Source organism: Chamaea fasciata, unplaced genomic scaffold (assembly GCF_029207755.1).
Source record: "Chamaea fasciata isolate MVZ Bird 193981 ecotype frontalis unplaced genomic scaffold, bChaFas1.0.hap1 SCAF_3, whole genome shotgun sequence".
NCBI classification, from domain to species: Eukaryota; Metazoa; Chordata; class Aves; order Passeriformes; family Sylviidae; genus Chamaea; species Chamaea fasciata.
In genome coordinates, this window is record NW_027094088.1 from 34,271,129 (window position 1) to 34,296,547 (window position 25,419).

General features: G+C 39.1%; 1 long non-coding RNA gene across 2 annotated transcripts in view; it reads left to right on the forward strand.

Moving 5' to 3' along the window:
* The window catches only part of LOC136287663 (uncharacterized), a 139,240-nt gene that overhangs the window by 64,892 nt on the left and 48,929 nt on the right, over positions 1-25,419 (forward strand). For both annotated transcript variants that reach the window (XR_010720242.1, XR_010720243.1), the window contains exon 2: positions 7,236-7,379. This is a non-coding gene — a long non-coding RNA (uncharacterized lncRNA). The remainder of the gene's footprint in view (positions 1-7,235; positions 7,380-25,419) is intronic.

Below are 25,419 nucleotides of genomic sequence, written 5' to 3' on the forward strand. Positions count from 1 at the left end.
TGAGTGACACAGGTTTATGCTTCATTTCTCCAGTGCTTTTTCTGGTTTTCCCCCCCTCTCCTTAATTTCTAAACTCTTGGTTTCTCACAATATGATTGTCCAGTGTGTTGATACTGAGCTGCTGGGGGAGCAGTATTGATAGCATTTTGAATGAAATAATTGAAACTCTGCTGTTATAAGTGCATATTTATTTGATGTGCTGGATTGGGACTTTATAATATTTTTCATTATAAGGAGGCTTCTCTTGTTTCCACTGAACCATTAACTTTACTATTAGTTTTGAATGTTGAAAGGTATCTTTGGGAAAATGTACTTCCTGTACAGAGCAGATCATGTTTCATCTGTATTGTCAACAGCATATTTCAGAAAGGCATTGGAACCTTGATATACGAGATTGCAATGACCTATAAAATAGGTTGTTTTGTTAGCAATCTGTTAAAATAATTTGTTATTTCTTTCTACATTCTGCCATGCCTTTTTTGTAAAAGATTCAAGCAAGCTCTCTTCTTAACAGCTCTATTCTGAACTCTTTATGTAAATACTGTCTCATCATGCAAGACTGTGATCTCATCATGCTTCTAAATTTCTCAGAGAAAAATGAAACATTCAAAGCTTCTGCCAGTTGTTCACTTTTCACATAAGATTTTACAGTCTTTGAATCATTCTTTTGTGTCTTGCCAGAGTCTAAAACTCTTTTTTCAACCTCTCCTTTAAAAATTGGATATTCCAGACTGGACATAATGTCTCAACAGCATGGGCTTGGTTGAACAAGCTAGAGTAATGCTGTAATTTACTTAATAAATGGTTAGGCTTAAGAATCAGCCATCTTAAGGGACTGAACTGTACATGATTTTCTCAGTGTGATCTGTATGCCTTTGTTATCAGTCAGTGTTGATAATGTCTTTTGTTGCTGGAATTCTCCATGCAGAAGTATTAAATCTTTCTGATGTTTAATAGAAAAAAAAAAATCAATGCTTTTTTAAAACTGTGCACCTAAATTACTTAGCTTCTCCCAGACCTCTAGCTACCTTTCTTTATTTAAAGGTAATTCCTTTTGGAAAGTATTCAAGAGCAATGAGTAACTGTAGGAGGAACTTGCAAACTGCTGTTTAACTTAGCAGGAAATAAGGTGAAGAAAAAATACTAGAAACAGTGCCCGGTGTGTTTAAGAAAGGCTGAAACTCAGACATCAGCCTGCGGAGAACCAGATCAATCCCTCACAGGAATTGTGCACTAGCAGGCACTTAAGTAGCTGGGTGTGCTGGGGAAGGGGTTTTCACAAGTATTTAATGTTAGGTGCTGTTGTAGACAAACAGAAATCTATAGATTTGTTCCAGGGTAACAGTTCTTCATCCTCTATGAATGCAAGCTCCAAAAAGACACACTACATTTATTTCTACTGTTGGCTGCTGTCTTTAAAATCATGCATTAATCTCAAGCTCTGTCTGATTGTTGAGTAGGTCATGAACTTAGACCAATAGGGCTCCCTACCAGTGCAAGGCACACCCCAAGTTTTACGTGAATCTATGCTGCTAGGTTTGATCCTAAATTTTTGACCATAACTGCAACGTGTACTGATGAGCTATTGACCAAATATTTACTGCATTCTTTAATGATTTGCCTGTGTTTCAAACCAGAACTGGCTATCTGTTAAAAGTGGGCAGTACAGGGAAATAGGTTGGTACATGTTCACGGCAGAACATACCTTTTGAAGACTTTGATAGCTGTATTCATGTTACTATAGGAGTTTTTTTCTTTAATGGAAAGGTCAGTGAAATGAACAGGTTTATTCAAGAAGGAAGGCTCTGTTTGAAGATTGTTACCTTGGACCAAGTCTTCTGAAAAATTAGGTTTTCTTTCAAGAGTTGTTATTACACTAGCATAACCCTATTATTTCCACTGAGCTACCAGTATAAGTGAGGTGAAAACGAGCTCTGCTACTTCCTGATTGCACTTTAAAATTTATTGCCTTCACACCTTCCTAAATGAGAACATTACAAGTTTTAATTAGATTGTATTCCACTATTTTTTAAGGCATGAATATGCCTGAAATTGGAAGTCAGCAAGAGCAGTATTTCATAGTGAACAGCAAAATCTGTGTCCTGATAACCTTTGTCAATATAAATCAAAAACATAAACAGTGAAAGAATACTATCCCGACTCCTCTGTATAAATAAAAACAAACCCACAACAAAACCCAACAAAACTACTCTGCGTGAATTTTTATGTATTGGGTACTGCTATGCAAGTACAGCTTTTCTAATTGCCATGCTGTAATAAGCATTTGGAAGACAGGGAAGCTCTTCTCTAAGAGGCTGTATAGCTCCAGAGAGTTAGTGGATAGATCTTGAAAGCTCACCACAAGAAACACTTTTTTTTCTTCCTTAAACCAATACACTTAATTATCACAAAAAGCTTGGTTACATTTGTTGTGAACTGATTTTAAAGAAGCACTTAGTTGTACTCCGGCTATTGAGTTTCTGACAGCAGTACAAAAGTGAGCAAATCCAAAGGATATCTCATGATCACATGAAACTAGCTGACTTTGTGATAGAAGTTGAAACAACATACTGCAAACAAGGATAATATAAATAATTACAGGTAAATGGAGAGGAACATCAGGAAGTAACATAAATCACACAAAAGTTGTCGTCTTTAGAAAGTACTTTTCATCCAACTGCCATTATAAAAATAGTCCACTCATGCTCAGATTTATTCTGTTTTTGGATACAAACTTCTGCTTCTGGCAGATCCCTGATTTTTTTCGCCACCAGCCCTTCCTACTTGTCTAAAAGTAGATTTTTTTTTTTTTTTTTTTTTTTTTTTTTTTGTGTGCCTCTGCATCAGAATCAGTTCTTAGAAGGGAAAACCCCATCGGTTGGCAGCAATAGGGGAATCAACTAAGACAAAGTAAAAATGTAAAAATGGCATCAGTCAACTCCTCCATCAAAGGCTAAGGGTAGCAATTGACAGGGCTTTCCTGGGTGCATCTCATCTTCCAGTCGAGATGGTGCAGAAGTGGATTGTGAGGCCATTTTATACTGGTATAAGATTTGAGAATGTTTTCTAGCCTGGCCAAGCCTGTTACTGCTCCCACATGTCGAACGCACAGAAGTGACCAGAGTGTGTGTGCTGTTCAGTGCAGCCACTCAGAGCTTGCAGCACTGTCCATGGATGGGTTGGTGTGCTGAGGATGTGCAGGAAGCACTGCTCTTTCCATGTAGCTGCTGCCCAGATGCTCACACCTTTATAGGAAATCCTGCTTCTATTCACATCCCCTTTCCCTTCTCCTTACACACTGGATTTATTGCACAAATACAGGAGATGTTCTGTACTATAAATGCCCTGGCAATGGTGGGTTTGCTGTGCTCAAAGCCTGCAGTATGTGTATGCCTGGGGACCAGAGACTGAAGTGTCCATGTCCACCCAGGCTCTGTTCTGGCAGGTGTGGTGACTTCTTAATCTGGGACTTGCTTGCTCATCACTGTGTCTGAAGCTGACCCCTTCATCTTTCAAGTTTTCCAGTAAATTCAGTTCTTTGGGTTTACTTTTTGCAATTCAGGTTCCTAAGTGATGGCAACGTGATTATCTTTTGCCCAGTGACTTACAGGAAGGGTCCAGATACCTGGCTCCCTAGTAAAGAAGCTCAAAGAAGTTTATATTCCCTGGTTAAAATGTTTAGGACTAGAAATAGTGCTGTATGATTGAAGTTTCTTTTAATGAACAGGTGTGAGAACAGTTTGATAAAGCCTGGAAATGCATTGGATATTCATGAGTAACAGTTCTTTCTCAGAAATGAGCTTTGATTTCTGAATACAGGGCAAAGAAAAAGTGATTAATGAAAGAGATAATTTTGTTTGCTGCTAATAACTTATCAGGTCTAATCAGGGTGAAACCTATCCGTTAAAATGTATGCACAAATGTGATGATAGTATTAGGAGTGCCTCAATTATTGTTAACTCATTTAGTACTCAGTGTAATAGCACTAATCATAATTAGCTTCTCTGGTATTAATAGGGTTGTCACACAATACATACTGTATTTGTATGAGAATTCCACTCTAGATTCTCATTAATTAGAACACCATAAAAATGTCACCACTTTAATTTTTCTTATATTAAATACTATGAAGAAGCTTCCAAGTTTTTCCTATTAGAATTTATCAAAATACTACTGCTACATTAATTTCAGTGAGAAATAATAGTTTGTAACCACCTATTTATCAGCTAATTAATTTACTGTTTAAAAGTCTTTCATTCTTCAGGGGATTTTTGTTGCTAATGTTCAGAGGAAGAGGCTAAATACCTGGTGTTTTCTGAATAGGTTTCTCTGCCAGTCTCTGCAAAATACTCAGTGTCAGGATCCTGCAGGGTTGATGTCTCCTTGGGTTGGGTGCTGGTGGAGATGCTCTGGAGGCTCTGTCAGGGCGAGGCAGGGCAGCCAAATTGTCATTCTGCCATGGTCCCAGTCAGGACCAGGGCAGTCAGGGACTCTGGGCACCTGCCTGGCCATGCTGCTGGGCTCAGGCCAAGCATGATGTGGGTCTGCAGGTGGGGGTCCCTGTCTGGCCCCATGGTGCCCATGGCAGGCACAATTAAACCAGCTCCTGAGGTGTAGCAATGTATTTGAACAGTTTAGGTCACAGTGTGCTCCAGCCAAACAGTCTTTAGTCATTCTTATCAGAATCCTCTGGAATTCGCCAAGGTTACTAAGACATAAGCTGTTCTAAAATAAGAAAGAAGAGGCTGAGAGACAGAATACCAAGACTGCAAGAGCTAGATGGAGGAGGGCCATGAAGCAGGGGACTGTAACCAATCATATTTCCTGACAGGTACATACGTGGATGAGATCAAGGCACCAATCAAATAATGTGTGATCACATGAACAGTAGTTTTAGAATGTATAAATATAGCTTAATGTAAACAATAAATGGCTGCTACTTAATCATATTGCTTGATCGTCCAGAAGTCCTGAGCTCCCACTCTGAGGGAATGAGATCTTCCTGCAGCACTCTCTGGAGCCCCTCCAGAGGCAGCAGGAGGAAGGGGCAGCCCTGCCTCCAGGCTGGCCCTCAACACAGGTAGCAAGCCTCCGGAAGGGGAATGATCTCAGGGCTCTTCCCAAGGTGTTTCTGTTTGGAAATAAAGAACAAAGGCAGTGTATTCATGATGGCTGTATCAGTAGTTCTAAGGCTCTGTGGGGTATCCCTCTGCAGGGAGTTACTCTGAACTTTCTGGCAGCCTTTTTTGTGCCTTCTGCTTGCACCTTAAGCCCCTGTCTTACTGTGCTGTTTTTATGAATCCTTTCGGTTGACTTATGGAAATCTTTCATCAGGGCACAGACACTGAGAAATTCTTGATTTCCTTGACCTCTGGTTGTAGGCTTTAGCCTTTTGCATGTGAAAACTGATGGCTGCACAATGAAAAGGCTGTCTCTGACACTCTAGGTTGCATGAGCTGGTGGTCTCACTTCAGCAGATAAATTGTGGATCTGAAATTAAAACACTAAGTAGTCTGTGGCCATAAACCAAGCTACTTCATGGCAGGATATTAGGTTCAGAGTGGGCGATTTAAACCTGAAATGGTAGAGAGGCAGCTGGAGTTGTACCTTGATCAGTGACTTGAGGGACTGGGATGTAATACCTGGTTGGAACTGGTGTTATTGATCCAGGAATTTGTTGCTCTACACTGTACTAGAAGAGTTTAATCTCTGTGCTTTCCTAATCTACAAATATCCTGTAGTGGGTTTTCATAGGTCTGATATTTTATGTTATAGAAGCACATAAATTGAGCAAAAACTTTAGAAGATCTTTGTTTGCAGACTGAGAGCTTTGGAATCTGTGCACCATCACAGGGTTAATTAAAAAGTCATGTTTTCTTTATATTTTCTTGCTGCCTCATTTGTATTCAGGGTATGTCTTGAGCAGGTTTATTTTGATAGATTGTTATCCACAATAAATTGAAATACCTTCTACAGTGCTCTCTATAAGAAAAAAATTACTTGAGTTATATTCCTAAATCCTAGGTGACTATGCCAGTAGATTGATTCATGCTGTAGGTTTCCACCTTCATTTAAACATTACTGAAATGAGCCTGAAGCTTAATAATTTTTATCAGCTCTCTGAGAAAGTATTGGAAATTGTTAATTGATTGTGCATATTACAATATTTATACAGCAGTAAAATCATCCTTCTTATCACTGATACACACTCTGGTCCAAAATCCATCCATCAATTCAGCCATGTTTTATTCGGCTTTGCTTTCTTTTCTCAGAGGGTGATTTGTGACATGCTTGTGTTCTGTCTATGTGTAGTATAATGGGATGAATATGCTTTTGATGCCAGCACTATTAAGATAGCTGTTTTTTCAGGTTAAAATAATACCAAAGGGTTAAATAGATCTCAGGTCTCACAATCAGATCCCAATTTCAATACAATGAAAGGTGAAAAAATGTGTCTATGGACATTGTTCAAATGATACCTATTGTTCTGAAGATACAGAGGACTGTACAAGAATATAGGAATCTTGATCTCACTATATGTGTCTTTTTAATAGAGCTATGAAGTTAGGATTTAATATGTAGTACTTAAAGAAAGTGCAGTTTGTCAAGGCATACAGCATTCAGGTAAACAAAGTTTACATATAGGTTTAAATATGGCAGAAATATAATCTATCACCTGAAGTCGAATCCTCTGCTAGAGATGGTAAAATTTGTCTTCCAGTGGTGGGAAAAGCCTTCCAGGAGTTGAAAGCAGTACAGTGTGGTTCAGGTAACCCAAGATATAAACTGTCTCCTGCAAGATCCCTTCTCCCTCTTGTTGCTGCAGATGCAATAGTGTGAAAAAAGATGTTGTACTTTGCCTCCTTCAGTGTCAGGTACAATTGAAACCGAGCCCAGAGCCTTTCCCTACTGGTGCTGAAATGAAAAAAAGAGAGAAGTTCATAGAATCATAGAATAATTTGGGTTGGAAGGGACCTTTAAATTCAGATATTCCAACTCCCCCTGCAATGAGCAGAGACACTTTCAAGTAGATGAGGTGGCTCAGAGTCCCATCCAACCCCTGAAAACTTGCAAGGAAGGGGCATCCACAACTTCTCTGGGCAACCTGTTCCAGTGTTTCACCATGATAATTGTAACACTGCTATCATTCTTCCTTATATCTAGTCCAAGGATGTTTGCTTTCTATTCTTTTTTTCCATTGTCCCAGTAACAAAATAAATTTGTCTTCCTGGCAGGTTCCTACATTTCTTTTTGAATTCCATGATCACCCTGGATCTGTCGAGGAAAACCCTTACAGGAGATTGCATAGCAAACAGAGGCTGGTTTGGAATTTACTTTCTGATGCTACTTGCACTTTTGAAGACGTGTTACCAAGACTGGTAGGCCTGATTGTCTTTTCATATTTTTTTCCCCACTTATAAACTTTATACGGCTTTTGTTTACTTAGTAAATTGTGTTTTCAGACCCAAAAAAGGGTGCCTGATGGCTTACTCATTTCCACTGTATTCGTTGTCTAAAGAAGATGCAACCTCTGCTCATTAGCCTTGCTTATATACTTCCACTGCCATGGCTACACAAATCAATCTTGCAGGAGATTTTAGTCATGACAGTCAGCTTTGTTCTTGTAGTGTGTCCTACTTATCTATGCACCATTATCAAAACTAAGTGACTTTTTTTCTTTTTTGTTGGTTAAAACTGTGATGTTGAATTTGATTTTTTGTGCAAGAACTAGCCCAGTGTCTATCTGCCTGGACATTAGTGAATGCATTTGTTTGGCTGATGATTTCTATGACCAACTCTTAGCAGAAGTGCAGTGACATTGGGAGGCATCACTTGAATCTTTTATAATACAAACATTAAAAGATACTATCAAGTATTTTGAGCCTGTTATGTATTCAGCTGCTTTACAGAATTAAAATTCAAGGCTGGATTTTCTGTCTTCTCATTCACCTTTTTGTTTTCTGAGACAGTCTGATATTAATAGGGAGGCCAGGACACATGTCTGGTGTACCCAGCTCATGGGGTAGCTGCAATAGGTTTTCAACAGATTTCCAATAGATTTCAGGCACCAGTGACATTTTCCCATTCCTGGGGAGTTGGCCACCCATATCCAACTGTATGAACAGATTTTAAAAGGGTTGAAGGAGTGGAGTACAGTTTTATAGACAGGGACTGCAAAATCTTGGCTTGCCCAGAAAATGCAAGCTGTGAGGTGGTGAGGTAACAATTCATTATTATGTTAGCAGATAGTACAGTTCTCTTTCTCCCCTGGTTTAACCTCAAAGACCCCGTTGGTGCTAGAAGAATAAGAGAATGATTTCAAACCTTTGAAGTAGTGAGTTTTGTAATGTGTGGTGCAGCAAAAATGGAAAGCACTTTGTGATAGATCTTAATAAATTTACTAGTAGAAGATATACAATGACAGGAGACGAGACTCAGAAGACTCTGAAGCTCTTTTGAGTGTTGTATTTCAGTGAGAACTTAATCCTCTTCTGTGTGAATCATTCCATACTTGCCACCCCAAGAAGCAGGTTACTCTGCATTTCCTCTTCCTGAGATTAAAATTTCTTAATACTCTCCTCAGTCTCATACTGGAAGGTCTATTTGCCTATTACTTTGCTCACATTCATAAGCAAGTTAGCTAGGAGGAAAAGGGGAAGGAAAGGAGAGGGAGGAATCTGATCTGGCCCCATTTACTTGCCATTATAACTACTCAAACTGTTTTGACTTACTATAATGGAATGTTATTTTAAAATCCATGCTTGCAGATAAAAGTTATTTTCACTTACATTTTTTAGACCTTGTTAAAAATCTAGAATTATTTTCTTTTTAATTCTGTTCCTTTCTCTCCTTTCCTCTCTAGTCCTGAATACCAAAGTGCAAAAACGCAGTACACCCTGACTGCTTAAACTACATATTGCTGACACAAGTAAGGGTTAATCTGATTATTTGGGGGGCGTTTAGGGAAAAAATACAGAAAGATAGACGCAGATCTATTTCTTCTCAAAACCTGCAGAGCTAAAAATCTCATTTGTGAAGAATCATAAAGTCTATCGTTTCCTGAGACAAGTTGCTCCTTTAGAGCATCACTGGAATTGGCTGCCCAGGAAAGTAAATGGCATTGTATAGACAAGAAGGTCATTCACTCTTTTTCTGGAAGAACGAGACAAAAGGAAAGTGTAAGAATTTCAAGCAGTTTATAATACAAAAATGAAAAGAAGCATGTCCCCTTTATGTCCTCTCCATAGACTGGCTCTGTTAGGGACCACAGCCTGGAAGCCTTCACCTGCAAGCATTCTCCTGTGAAAATTTGAGAACCTAGATCAAATCCTGGCCATATTGACATCAATGAGGCTAAAATTTTATCCATTTCATTTTACAGTTGTTCTGTGCTCATAAAGTGCAGGGTATGTTCTTTTTGCTATGGCTGCACATGAAAGAGTTATTTATGTACCTGTTGAAAAAGGTGTACAGTTTCTCAGTTAACATGCCAGAGGCTTTGTTGATGGGATATGAGCTAAATAAATAAATTATTAAGGGACTACTGGAACAGGGATACTGCAAGGGAAAAAAATATATATAGTTGGGACCAGATGTTAAACTGGAGTTTTGAAATAAATATTCTGTATTTAGGATGGCTATGAAAGCTGAAAGGCTCAAGCAAAATGCAAACCTTTCAGGGGAAATAAAAACTCAGGCCTCACAACTGAAGACTGGAAACTCTTCTCTCAGGAGAGGCTTTCTGTCTGTGAAATGGAGATAACAACATTGCCCCTCTTTCCTTTATTTGTTACTATCTTCTGACCAGAGACTATTAGTAAGAATGAACTTATATAGTCCATGTTATGTAGATTTGTTTGTGTGAATTTATAGTAGTACCAAGGAGAATTCACTGGTATCAATTAAGACAGAAGTTCTCTTTATTTCTCAAAGAAAAATGGAAGTGACTATTTGTGAAGTACCATAAATTGATCAGATTTTTTTTTTGTATCTTACTGTGCTTCACCCAGTGTTTTAATGAAAAAATAGGATATTTCTTATCACAGTGCCAAACTCATAGAATTTAGAGAAGTGAATTGCTGTTGTTATGGGAACAAAGGTCCAGCGGACTGCTTCTGTTGAATTATTTTGGAACAGAAATGTCTTTTGTGGATTCTGCACATATGGGAAACCAGCCTGGCTCCAGAAAGGCCTGTTGCCTGGAACATAGGCTTCCCTAGTGATGGTGTTTGTTCCTTTGATACACTCTTTATCGTCTGTGTTCTTTCAGTCATTCCTTCTTCAGATTTCCCTTATTTCCTGTGTTTCTGATTTAGTTTTACATCGATTCCTATCTTTTCTTTCCATAGTATAACCTCCAAAATCTGAGGTTTTCTTGAAATGAAAACATGTGCTGCATGTTGATAGAACAGTTATCTGTCCCTCTCCCTAAGGTGTGCGTACACACAAGCACAGAATGAGAGGAAGATGGAACTAAGATCACAATTCCTTACTTGGGAAAATTTTCATTATTAAAGTTAAAAGACAGCCCTCTTATCTGCCTATGCTGATGGATCCCATGTTGTTGGTTCTAGAAGATAAAAAAGCATTTATTAATGCACCAGTACTAATACCCTAATACAAATATGAACCTAGTGATGCTCTTGGAAAAAAACCCAAATCCTTATGCAAACTTAAGTGCCAAACATGTTCTGCCCTAGAGTCACTCAACTAAATTTTGTTTGGATTATGTAATTTTCATAACTTAGTATCTTTGCCTGAGACTGTGATTTTGACTTAATAAATGGTTTCTCTACCCAGACAGAGCACTTCAGCTCCTTAACTTGATCATGCTATTAAATTAATCTATTGTTTTAAATGTGCTTGTTTTCTAACAATATCAAAGTTTGAAAACTGGTAATGTTGTCTTCTCTATTCCCCACTCAGGAAGCACCTAAATGGGGTGGCCAGAATGTTAAAATTGTGTAGCAGTCAGAAGCTCCTAATGGACAATTCTGTTTTGTAAAAGAAAAAAGACAATTTCTCTTTAATTGGGACAGCAATGCTCTTTTCCTCAAATGCCAGCATCTAACACTGGGAGGACACCAAAAATAATGGGGCTACCAAGCAGTAAATAACTGTGTGTGATATTACAGTTTTACAGAGCAAGAAATACTTTGCTAGTGCTTCACTAGGCTTTTGCTTTATGACACAATAAAGTCCTCTGGCAAATAAATGGCAGGACCTCAGCCCAAGGGAGTGGCGATGCTTCTCAGAAGAGTTTTTTAGGGCTTGTTTATTGCCTTATAAACTCAAAGCCAAATTAAGTTGCTATAATGTTACATTTTGCATGTGAATTATACCTCCCCTGTCTATCTGCAGTTATGCATAGTTCTTATTGCTTGGATTTCTTTCCCTTCTGTCTGGTCCCCTTCATATTTCTACCTGAATATATTATGCTAGTTTTGTCTTCTAGCCCAAAATGTATGGCAAATGTCACTACTGCAAACTCTAGGTATTTATGAGTCAGGTACCAAAGTTCTAAGATGCCAAATGAAATCAGTGCATGCTGGATATGATATTAAGGGGTCTGAGCTGATATTTTATATCTGGAACAATTTAGAGCTTTGTGGACTTACATATATGCTCTGTGGAAACTGAAAAAAAGAATGGACATTAAGAATCTCAAGTGCCTTTAAGGGCTCAAGCTTGAAATATGCTGTGAGTTGGGAACACTGAACATGTCTTACTCATTCCTGACAGGGACTCATTTCAGGCACAGAAGACTACCAGAATGAACAGCCAGCCTTGCTGCAAAGCTGTCTGTAGGGAAGCTAGAAACCAGGCTAGTGAACAAATGGAATGGGTCATTCGGATGTGTTCTCCCATCTGAATTTTGCAAAGCTATGCAGATCTCTCTCCCTGTCACTGCCCCTTCCCCTGCCTACAGGATACTTAACAAATGCAAGCAACAAGAAACTAGACAATTATTTCAGACTGTCCATAAATGTAACAAGATGTAATGAGACCATATGATAATTTAGGCTGGGAGGAACCTGAGGAAGGTCTCCAGACCCCTTCACCCCACTCAAGGCAGAGTCAGGCCAGGGTGTTCAGTAGGGTCTTGGTTGTCTCTAAGGATGCAGACTGAACAGCCTTATCTGTGGCCCTTTTTTCTTTCACTATGTGTCCTTGCCTGCCATCCTCCTGCAATACATCTCTGGAAGGAGTCTTGGCTCTGTCTTCCTGATAACTCATAGATATGGAAAGGCTGATACTAGGAGATGAAACTGAGCAAAGGCAAATTTAAGTCCACTTCCTTTATTTTTCTTTTTATCAGTGAGGGCGGTGAAGCTCTGGGCCACATTGCCAGATTAATTTAAAACCACGAAGAATATGATGTAAGAAGTAATTTTGCATGGAGAGTAGAGGAGAGGTGAAAATTTCTTTTGTCCTTCATATCATATGTTCCAATTAATATTTTAGGGAGTGTGGCCTGATGGAATTACAGACTGAAGATTAGAAGCACTTCCTTATCCATGCTAGATCAATCCTTAATTTCTTCTTGTCAATAGTCTGCAATTATGTTAATGCTATGATTTATGAAGATTTTGCTATGGGACCCTTATCTACTGTTTAATACTGATCTTCATATTTTATTCTGTTAACAAACTCTTTGACATGAGATGAAATGCAAATGTTTTCATTTCCTCTGCTACTCAGTGCTCCCTGTTGTGCTTCAATCTTCAGTGCACTTACAGTTGAGACTCAATGCTTATTTTTTCTGTAGATGATGATGATATATAGTAAATGAGGACAAAGTAGGTGATCCATGTATCATTTTATGAATGCTGCGCATTCATTGGCCTCTTTTTTGCGTTTATGTTAAAGTGCTGTTAGCAAGGCACACTTCTCCAGGTGCTTGTATCAACTGAGCTCTGTTTAGCATTAGGTAAAACACTGTGTGCACTGCTCAGTGAGTGATGACCACTGTCCTGCTGCTCCTCACTTCCCTTTGCTCAGCTTAAACACGGCCGCCTTTGAAAACGGATTGAAGTGAACTTTGCCAGGGCTGGAGTCTGAGTGGGGGCTTCCCGGGGCTATGAGATTGTGCTCCTCAACAGATCCATGGACTTCAGAGAGCTGAAGGCTTTGGCCTTGCTGGGTTACCTCTGGAGGGCCTGAGATGGGGATGAAGGCTACTGAGCCTGAATGCCTGCATTTTGCCAATGGAATGAGGGATTCTGCTGAGAAGATAGGAAGGAGGGAGCAGGACTCTGCTGTCACTGTAGCTCATGGCGGAACTCGAACCAACTGCAGGAGCAGTGCCTGGGGTTATGCTGGGTAAGTGCTCACAGTGTTGTGTTGCTGCTGCTGAAGCTCAGCAGGGTTAATGGCACTTGGCAGTCGTGTGCCTGGTCAGCTTTCTAACAGTGTCAGAATCCAGAGAAATGGCCTCTGGGGATGCAAATTTGATTATATTTACACTCTCTAATGTACTACAAGGCCTGAGTCTTGTCCCATGAGGGTAATGCAAAAAACTCAGAGTGAAGATCAGAGACTTTGTTCATCAACAGTAGTTCTTATAGTGAAAACTTAAAAACTCAGCCTCTAAGTCCTACTGTGTTATCACACCATGAAAAATATCCCAAATTGTGCAGGTGGAAGAGTCTCAGGAATTTGAAGCTAACGTAGTTGTTATTTTGGGGTCTACTTATAATTTTGTGAGTGCCTGACACTATCTTTGTTTATACTGCAATTTTTGGCATAGTTCCATTTTCTATGGATTTATGGTCAGGCTCTCATATGTCAATAACATAAAGTAGTAGTTTCTTTTATTGTAAATTTTTAAAACTTCGTTTTTAATTGCTAGTTAATTAAGAATATTCTGTGGTTGTTTTGCAACACTGCTATATGGTTATAGAAGTATATTACAATTCCCATTCTTATGCTGTGTCAATTAGCAATTTAGCAATGAAAATCCTAATTAATTTACTACCCCTACAGTATTGATGTCTTTCTACCACAGATCCGTGTTTAAATGTTCCCTGGAGATTGGCCTTGCCAAAGAGCATAATTGAAGAATAAAGTTTACTGTAGTCTTTCTTGAAAACAGGCAAATGTATATACCATGTAAGGATTACTTTCTTTGCTTTAAGTGTTTTTCTGTCAAGTGGTACAAAAAAGTCTGCCTTATCAAATCTGTGTCTTTTTTGGTTAGGGTTTTTTTTACCCCAGTAATTAGAGTTCCCACCCTGGATTGGACTGAACTGTGTTGAGTCTGGTCTAAATCTGACCTATGGGGATTTGAATGCTGGTGTTCTGTAATGGCATGTTTAGATAAGTGTGATGGGTTTTTATTTCCCTCCACTGAGCCCAAAGCAGAGGTTAAGAACAATTATAGTTCTCCTTCCAGTGTTTCAGGGCCTGTGTCTGGCTTGGTAGAGTGTGGCTGTCATTTCTAACAGTAGTTTTTACTATAAAATACAGAGATCTACTTGTTACACTTCTCTCATGTACTTTAACCTTTATCTGTTAAACAGATAAACTAAGCTACAACCTAAAGCCCTTTGTTAGCCATTGCTCTTAACAGTTAAACCTTTCAGTTATTGCATCTGAAGGACTGATCATGATCAAGTGCAATGAGGGAAGCTGCAGCTGCTCTCAGTATGTTAGCACAGCTGCTATTAAATATATTTAAGTTTTAGATGCAGGGAGTCAGAAATCCATGGCTGATTCCTTTGTTTTCACCTCAGTGAATCCTAAAGATCAGTGTTTGCAGTGAATACATGTTAAGCCATTGCTGCCAGCTGGTAAAGCACCCATGAATAATGGGAGATGATAAGCAGCTCGCCCTTTTCCTGAGAGCATTTATCTATGCTCATTCAGAGGCAGTGCCAGTTAGGGCTGGCACAGCTGTCCTTTGTAATGAAACTCTTGACCTAGGAAAACTATCCAGAGACCTTTAGAAAGATGATCTCTGACAATACACAAGTCACTGTAGCTTTCTGGAATCTTTGTGTGTGATGGCTGCAGCTCTGACTGCAGCAATCACAATTTCCCAATCATAAATTCATACAAGTGGCTGTATGGCTGAAGAGATTACCTGATGTCTGCCGGATGCCCCGTGTACTTAGTGTTTTGTGCAGCAAGGCTCTAGGAATCGCAGCACGTCAGCCTCAGAGGGTGCTCAGCCTCTGAAGTCTGTTTACTCTCCCTCCATCACTTGAGCACTGTAGTGTAATTAGTCATACTGTATGCACACCTATCTGGCTTGTGGGAGACTGTCACACTGTCACAGGAGATTAGCAGCTGGTTAACAGACTGTTTAGTTAACTAATACGCGAAGGGGAAAATAGAGCTCTGTGTTATGAGGAAGGGGAATTTCACGTCCCTTATTAATATAGTAAAATGGTGTATTGATAATGACAAACTGTGAGGGCTAATATGCTGGAAATAATAAGCATAAGCAAAGACCATTAAGAGTACTGACAATCTAACAAGTGTTTTAAACAGTTTCTAAATATGCATATAAAGCAGGGAATTCATTTAATAAATATTTATAATTTTTCATTGAACACCATTACATACCTCCTTCCTCCCTCTGCCCCTCCAAGTTTAATATAATCATGTGATAGAAAAGATATAAGCACACACATGCAGAGTAAGAATAAATATTGATGAGAAAATATTTTATTGTTAAATATTGTGCCGTATTAATGAAATGTAACTGTGTTCTGTAACTTGACTGTTGGAGAAATGGGAATTTGAGTATTTAGTTGCTAATAAATTGCAAAGCTGGAACAATGCATTGCATGAAAATGGAATCTGGCATTATAGGGAAGTTGACACTTCTGTACCACAAAGAACAAACTCTTCTCTGCGGCAGTTGGTAGGGGTTTCCTATTGCTGGGATTTTCTCTGAGGAGACCAATCTTCAACATTGTAGCACTGCAATACAAATGGAGTAGATGCATCAACAGATGTTGTGAGATATACAGCTACAAAACGAGCAGTTTGTGCTGAAGCATGTGCTCTAGAGGAACAATGTGGGGAAACGTCATCTTCTCAGTTTCTTAATTCAAATATGAGAGTTTTGGTTAGTTTAGTAATCTTTAGCTGTTGCTTTCCTTGTAGCTGCAACTGCCAAAAATACAGGAGAAAGATGGTAGTGCAACATAGGTATTCTGAGAGGAAAAAAATTTAGAGAAATGCAATTTATATAGTTACCCAGATATTTCTATAACTACTCAAGCCAAAAGTTTGTCATTATTTCCTGCTGACTTTTTTTCATTAGTATTTCTATTCCTGTTCACTTGTCTACAAGGATTAAGCTTTTCAGAGTAAGAGTTGTATGGCTGAAATACTTCGCTGGTTGCTTATGACATTTAGTCATTCCTCCATTTACTGCAGCTATATCTTGTTCATTTAATAACCATCACTTTTGGACTATCTAATTTGTGATTGCATGACTGTAAACGTATTTGAATTCTCAAGAAGTTACTGGCAAAATTTTCCCCTTAAGGGAGAAATGATTTCAGACACAGGGCTCTTGGTTTCTATGATGTCCAGCTTTCAGTAAGCGGTAGGAGTAGGTTTTTTTGTAAGCATAACAGACATATTGCTTACTGCAGTACTCCTGCTTATACTGTTCAGGACATGTGGTGTCATTTGAAATACAAATGTACTCGCACTTTGATATACTTCAGGTACTTTTTTCTCCTTTATCAAAATGGTTTGACAGAATTTTGATGAGATTGCTTTTTTGACAGGATAGTGCTATTCTTTTGATCTACAATGCTTTACTGAGATTATGGCTGTGCTTGTATTCTGATATATTCATCTTTGAAATAAGTTTTTAAGACATTCTTAAGTGAGAAAATGCTGATAAGATCACAAGAGTGAAGTATTTTGGTAAATTGATGGTATTTTTTACATTTAGGCATAATCATGGTCCATCAATCCTTTGGACTAAGAAAAGGTATAAACTAGGAAATAGTACATAAAAAGGAAACTGAAAAAGATACAGATCTCAGCTATATTTAAGCACTGGTCCAGAGTTAATCACATTAATAGCTCCAGGAAACCATCTGAGGACTTCATACAGTGAACAGGCCGATGTGTCAGCTAACCAGTAGTAACCTTATGAGGTACTTCCTATTTCATTGAAGGGTCACTAGAGTGGCAAACCAGGCTTTGAAAGCTGGTAATTCAACTAAACCAAAACCGGTGGGTCAAACAGCACAGTTGTGTTTATTCCTCATCCACTGTTTGTGGAGGATAGTGCAGAATGAATGCATGCATTTTGTGTAAGCAATACACCAATTTTAGGGCTGATGAAAGTGCATGTCCAGTTTGTCCTTTGGGAGAAGATTCTGAACGTTGCAGTGCTTAACTGTTATTTTTGCTTCAATGTTCACTTTAGTAATGAACACAGCAGGAGCTTTGATAAAGCTGACAGGATAAAAGGGAAAGTCACAGATCAGGAAAATGCTTGTTAAAGAATTTCTGGAGAATCTGAGCATATTCAAATCAGCAGACAGATGAATTTAACATGGTGTGCTCAGTGAACTGGTTAATTGGATCCATTTTCAGTTAATTTGGAGAGCTCATAGAGGACAGGTGAGGTTTCGAAAGGACAAATATACTTGCAGGAAAGAAAAAGGGGACATGGGAATCATGGCCCAGTGAGTTTAATTACAAGACCTTAATTGTTCTAGAAAATCTACTAAACAGGGATACAAGTTTTGCCAGTATCTGGAGAGAAGAAAATAGTTGTGGAGAGCTGTAAAACTTTAGAGAAATTCTACATTTAGAGCCTTGCTGGAAGCTAATACTGACATTTGAATTTTGCAGTAAAAATCCTTCTTACCTCCCTATCTCTGAAGTCATACATGGGAACTTTCAGTCCCCTGGGCCAGATGCTACTTGCTGTGAATAAATACCATTAATATCATATTACAAGCCTTTTCAAATTATGGAGGTTGTTTTAGTTGGCTGATTATGCAAATTGAACCAAATCTGTGTGTTTTGAAAAATACCTGGGTTACCTGAGCCATGGAAAGAAATTAGATCCTGGCAGGGTTTTGGGAACACCTACTCAAATCAGGTGTGGAAAGACCAAGAACTAGCAGTTACCATTGTCATTAACTAAGCAGAAGAGTAAATTAGTGTACACTGGAGACAGTTTTTTCATGAAATGTGAATTGCAGAGAATTCCAAATAGTGCAGGGTAAGGGTCTAAAGGCAGAAAATAGAAACAGCAGAAACCTCAATAGAGTGTGTGTTATGGCAAATAAGACCAGGCAAGACAAGACTGAAAACCACATTAAATGCCATCACATGTCATGGTTACTGAACAGTAGGCCAGAGTGTATAGCAAGCACAAAAGAGATTATGTTCTCAGTGCTAGAGCATTTCTGCACTCTCATCTGTCGCTCAGATAAAGGTGATGAACAAACTGCCATCCTGAATGCAATTAATCTGGACCTATGTTAATTTCTTTTAATTGGGGTACAACTCCCTGTGCTAGAAATAGTGATGTCAGCACTGAGGGAAGAGCCCTAGACACTGGAGCAGATAGGAAAATGAGCAATGGATTTCCCCCAGTACAGCATGAAATAAAACAATGTCTTAGAAAAGACTGACAGATCTGAGATTCAAGAGGCAAGGTTGATCTTCAGCAAGTGACGACGTAAGACAAACGGATGAAGAACAGATTGCAAGATATGCAAGAGGTTGCAATTATAGCAGCAGAAAAGAGTCTTTAACCATTATGAGGTTTAAAAAAAGTCATGCACTTTGCTTTGTGAAAAGAAGACTGAAGAAGAGTTGGAGCATAAAAGGGTTACGGTGAAGTTTTCAGCTGATGGTATTGTGATGAAAGATGATTGATGAAAGAACCCAGCTGTCCCATAATTTATGCCCCTAGGAAACTTCTTGTGCCTTCAGGCAGATAAAAAGAGGAGCTTTACTCTGTCTGTGTTATGAAGGCAGTGAATTTGACTTCTCATAGGACTAATGTTAAGAAAACTTCCTCTGAAAATGAGAGAGCTGACTCAGAAGGTTATGGTTTTTTTAATCCATTTTCTCAAAAGTGCTGGCATTTACACATTTGCAGTATTACTGCAGTACTTCTGTTTATTATTAGATGTCAGCAATATACAAAAGTTATATTTTCCAAAGTGTATATCCAGTGTTTTCCATGAGATGAGCTAATCCTGATATAACGACCTTTTGGGATAAATAGCCTTATTTGGAAAACTTAATACTTGCTGATAATTCTGGATGAGTAAATACCACATGGGGTATGTTGTTTTTTTGGCTGTTTGCTGCTTAATTATCTTATTGACTATAAGCTTAGAAATAATTACTCAACTCTTTTCCAATTGTTCCTCTTTGGCTAAGGGCAGACCATGTACCCTGTGTTGCTTGGGATTGTTGCAAGGTAAATTTTGCAACAGTGAGAGTGTTTATCTGCTGCTTCATTGGTCCCCTGCTGCAGTTTAGTGATAGCTCAGAGGTGTTGGGAGGTGTGGGGAGCTAATGCTGGACAAGGTGATTTAGGTGCAAAAACTCTTGAAGGTTGTATTTGCCATAGAATCTAAGAGACATAGCACAGAGAGGAAATCAAAAGCTGGGAAGTTTAAATGTAAGTCTTCAATGAAGAATGGTGTGAACTTCAGGAAAGTTTTCAAAACAGCTTAATTTTGTTTGGGGTCTAAATAAACCTGTGCTCATAACTCTACATATAGAGTCCCTATGGGATCAGAAATGGATATGCAATGCAACACACATCCATGAAGTAGGAGAGATTACCACTCAGGTCTGTATAAAAGAAGCTAGACAGCATGATGCTGGTAAATATACTACATGAAAAGCAGCACAAATTGTCCCTTTCAATCATTAAGCTTAGTGATGAGCTATATTCTTGTAATTTGACAAATAATTGAAAGAGGTGGCTGTTCTGTGCTGCAGGCAAGCATGTGTGCTCCTATTACAGATAATAGCAGGCACATCCTGGGTCTGCTGATGTATAATCTTGAAATTGGAGGTCTTTGAACAGCATTACCTGAGTTACATAACCTTATAATGTGTGCACAAACAGCAGCACAATGGGCTGTGTGCTTGTGGAGGTTGCCGTGGGTGCAGGGGTTGAGGCAGTGCAGTGACACCAGCTACAAACATGAAGGATATTGGATAACTCTGATGTTACCTTGCAGGAGCACCTTTGTGCTGTCCTGAAGGATTCTCCCTCTCCACCTCATGACATTCGGGGGGCTATGCCCCTCTGAACGACATACAGTGTTTTAGAGCAAGGCTTGATTAATGGGGACTGAAGTGGCATTTTTGGATGTCTGTCAGATATTGCTTCATTGCTGAACAAAATGACCTGGGTTGAAGACCAGCTAGGAGGCATTTTATGGCAGCATACCTCTACTAAAGAAGATTACATTATCTGCTTCCAGTTTCTAATGGATTGTACAATATCTCAAAGTAACCTGGATAGCATTTAATTGGATATTTTTGAATAAAATGCAAATGAAATTATATAGGTGAGAGATTTGAAAGTTCGTAGCCAAAATGTTTTTCTCTGAGGTTCCATATTTAAAGATTTCTACAGGAAACCTTGAACTTTTAGTGCTGGAAACACTGAAGTGTGTCTTGAAAGCAAAAGTCTTTACTGATTAAGACCAGCATAGAAAAATACATTACCTCACTCAGAACTGGAAAACTCTTGAGAGAGTTTTCATACTCTAGATGAGAAAGCCTGCATAAGAGATTACTGCTGAAAGAATTTTGAAAGTACTGCTGTTTAAACAGGAGAGTGTTATCACTTGTTCATGTATGTTGAAGGGGAAACAAAAAAAATCACACTGCATTTAAAAAGACTATAAATAATCTTTAATTATCTTATCCCATACTGAAATGTCCTGTTGTGCACGTAGGCTATCAATAAATTGATGATACTGCCATTACAGGCAAGGTTTCTAAACACCTGTAGTCAATAACAAAAATTTATTCTGAGCGGTTTGTTACATGTCAGAAAATTTGTTGCTTCTTTGAACTAGCTATGAAAGTAGACAGAGATTTGGTTTTAAGTCTGTTTCATAATTTATAACCTTTTCTGAGAAGGGAAGAAGAAATCTTTGGCATAAAGGAAAACAGAGTTAAAAAATACTGTAAAAATTATGAAAATCATGGTGTCTTTAATGATTGTAAAAATTTTCATGGTTTAAATCCTCTTTCTTGCTAAGCTTTATCTCCCACACACAAACTCCTCCTGAGGTTCTGCGCTCCCAGTTGACTGTGCAATGCAGCACTTGGAGGCCTCCAGGCAGAGCAAGCAGCTGTCTATCAGGTAGACCTATGTTAAAAAAATAGGACATGCAGAAGATGAAGTATAAGGTTGATATGCTTATAGAAAAAGTGGTAGCCAAGCTCACAATTTTGAATTTTATAGGAAGATAAGGAAATGGGGAACTGCCTCTGGCAAAATAGCTTGAGTCTCTGTGTCAGTTGAGGTGTTGTTTGTACTATGTCTAAAAATCAACCAGCCCCTCAGAAATCATGAGGTCAACAATATACTTGCCTGTGTTTTGTATAGTATTTTGTATGAATGTGTTGGTAGCCACATTTCCCTGTGAATCTCCCTGTGGGTAACAGAGGCAGCTGCTGGTGAGATAATGAGGAGCAGGAAGAAAATCCTCCTAGACTGTCAGTTGACTGATTTCCATAAGAGCCATCAATGGCTGACCCTTCTGGTACCTAGTGGTTGGGCTGGGCCTAAGAAGTCAATTTGAGGTATCTCTGGTGCTTGGTTTCAGAAGATTGTCTTGGAAATTTGAGTTTAAATGTGAAATCTAACCCTTAAGTCTTTCTGAGGATCTTACAGGGAAGCTGAGTGCACAGCCTGGTGAGGTGTGGTGGTTTGAGCTTTTGTTCTAGAAGAGTGAGAGAAAGGGCACAAAGGTGAGAAGAATTCCTACTGATAAGTCTAACTTAGGTTATGTTTAAATTTGTTTTACATGTGGTCTTTTTTTTTTTAACTGCAACTTGCAGCAGAAAGTGTAATTTTTGTCTTGCAGAATGTTTGCTGTTTTGTTACCAAATATGCTTTTTGTTATACAGACTTAGTGAGTTCATTTGAAATGGAAAACCTCAGGGTTTTCTGCTCCCATGGATGCATTGCATCAGAAAAAAAAAGCAGATGTGTCCAGTCTGTGTGAAGCAGACTGTGAAAAGGACAGTATCCTAACTGGTGGGCAGATGTCTTTTTTTCTAGGTGGGAATTCCCTCTAGCTGGCTCAAACCAGCACTCTGTCTTCAAAGAGCAGATGGTAGAGAGGCATCCCACGGTGTGAATACAGCCAGAGTAATTGCAGTCTCTTTTTTTACAGTGTAACAGAGTTTCTAGAATGAAAGAATATACAGAACCTTTTGAGTTGCTTTTTTGGTGGAAGGAGCTGTCCCTGTGAGATGTTTTGTCATGCTCCCAAAATGCAAGGGATTGAAAAGTGAGTCTCCTAACAGTCTGTCTACTTGGACTCAGGAAGATGTTTCCTTTCCCCTCATAAGCAGAATCTGGTGTACATTGAAACAGTAACTGCTGTTCCCGTGCTTTCTGCTTCTCTTCATCCCCCATGGCAAAGGCACTTCATCCTAATCTACAAATTGTAGCTTTTCAGTAAAATGCTGCTCTGACCTGGAAGGAGAGAATATAGTCAAGCCTATTGATATGCTGCTGTTCCAAGAGGGCCTGCAATACAGGTACTCTTTTCTGCAACCCAGCTTGTTTGGGATGTGCTCCTTATGTCCCAGGATGGGGTGGCACCCACAGTCAGAGGAACAGAAGAAATGTGATTCAGTCATATACACAGGATCTTCACTCAGGCTGCTCTGAGAAGGGAGCTGAAGCTTGAGAGTATGTAAGGGAATTTCACATAAAAAACTGACTTAGAAAACCAAACTGAATCCCCTCTGAGCTGTGTTGTTCCTGTTCAGAAAGAGGTCCCTCAATACTTGCTAATTGAAACAAACCGTACAAAGTGAGGTGAAATCACACCCTGGAACTTGGACAAGGCAGAGTGAAATTTGCTGCTGGTGTTCCCATATTCCTCTCAAGGTAAACATATGAGTTAAATTCTTAGCACAGTAAAATTATAGGGCATTCCACATCAGGACAGAGCTATATGAGTCCTGGCAGGGCAATCACAGAGGCTGAATTCCTAAAGGAAAGCCCCCTATGTGATTCCTGGCAGGACAATCACAGTGTTTGAAATCTCCAGCCGTGAAAAACTGCATAATACAAAACTATCAAAACAAATTATATTCCCAGCATGAAAAACAAAAAGGGGGCATAGAGGTTTGAATTGGATAAGTAAAACCTTGCTGTAATTGGCCTTTGGCATGAAAGAAAGAAGCTGCCATTCAGATCTTTGGCAAGAGCAAAACTTTTAAAGTTGAATTACTGAGAATAATAGCCTTCCTTTCTAGGATTAAATTGCCGATTAGAGCATTGCCCATGTAGAAGTTTACTTCAAAAGGGTATCTCTGAGTATGTTTGAACTCCCTGGCAAAAATAAGGGTGTTGCAGCAGAGGATATGGGAAAAGAGAGACAAAAGGCTGGTATCCATTTCCTCAGGAGCTTACTGGAAGCTACTGAAGTGGTCTCAGAAATTGCCAATGTGCCATTTTGGTTGCATGCAAGGTCCAAGTCTGTCAGGTTGATGCTTATGGTCAGAAGAATAGATTGTATAAGAACAAACCAATTGAAGTGCCTACCTGGAGCTCAAAGAAAAGGTTTGTGTAGGAAATGACCTGACAGTTGTTTAACTTGATAAAAAGTTTCATGTCTCCTCTTTTCTTAAGTGAGGTGCCAGCAAAATTGCAGGCAGACACGTCCTAGCTAGTGGTGTGTCAGTATTACATTGGTGTAATCCTTGTCAATCCCTGTTTCAGTAACTGTGATGGAATGTGGTAGCTTTGTGAGATGTTGTTCTTGTCAATATTTGCTACTTATCTCTGTGCTAAAACTTGCCTTCACCACACACTCTGTCTGTAAAATCACTTTTGCAGTTCTTGGTAGTACTGCATCCATACTGCTCATCTTCTGTGAATAAAGGGTGTGTGCTGGGAGAATCATGAGGAAACATTTAAAATGTGAACAAGGGGGCAGTGGAGTCATGCAGGCTTGTCTGAGAATGTTGCTTGTGTGCTTCACCCCATCTACCCACGTGGGACTGCTGCTGTGAGAACTGTGCATGACAGAGCTTGTGCATGACTCTGCTTGGTATGAATCAGCACGGGCTGGTTCTGACTGGGTGCTCTGCCTGTCATTTGTGCTTGGTTGTTATCAAATACAGCATAAGTAGTGAGGAATGGTCAAGAACTGTTTCTATTTCATGAAACAATGGATTCCTGATGAGTAGGACAATTGCAGCAAGAGAGCTCAGACAGATCAGTTTGCAGCAAATGAAGATTTTAAATACTGCCATTAAGCCTAGAAGTCAGCATCCTTGCTATTTTTCCGAAGGCAGGCAGGTCAGTAGAATGAGCAGACATATTGTATGGAGACCTGCCCTCAATTTAGAACCATCAGGTCTTCCAAAGCAGGTCTTTTTTCCTTTCTACAACACAGTCAAAATAAGATGTGCAAATTTGTGTGTAGGCTTTGAGGAGAGAAGGTGAGTTGGTGGAAAAAACCCTGAACTTCTTTTGGTAGTTATAGCTTAATGAGACTTAAATTCATATTGCTCCCTGATGCCCTTAAGGTTCACAGGCAGTAATTCCATGTCCTTTCATATACAGTGGGTGAATGAATAATGGATGCTGATGTTCCGTGACAAAGAATAGAATGATGTTGCCTTAAAGCAGAATTAAGACTGCATTACATCTGCCTCAGGCTCTCTAGGCAGAGAGGGAGACTGTAGGATTTTTAAACTCTAGAGATGAGGAAGTGTCATTTTAGAAAGCACTGGTAGGCCTGGAGCCATTTGACAGGTTTGAGTGAAACTTCCATGTGCTGCCAGATGAACAAGTGAGGTAATCAATCCAGAAGTGTCTGCTTCTATAATTTCAGAGTTGCAGCAGCTGCCTGGGATTAAATCATCATAATCTCTTCACTATAGGACTGATTAATTTTTTTCATCCTGAACCCTTTAACACTGGGGAGAAAGATTTGCACTGTACATTAGGGAAAGCTTTTTCTTGGAAGATGTTCTTGCTATGTTTATTCTCAAAAGTGGCTAATTTGGGGCAATTTACTGGGATTATTTTCAAAAATGCTTATTTTTTCCTTTTACCCAAAAGAGAATTATCAGATGCATAAGCAAAACTATTAAGGATTATAATCTCTAGTAGGTGCACTTGAAGATGCTATTGCTGCCTAATTCCTAATTCTCTGCCTGTTTTGAAACAATGATAGTCAACTCCTATCT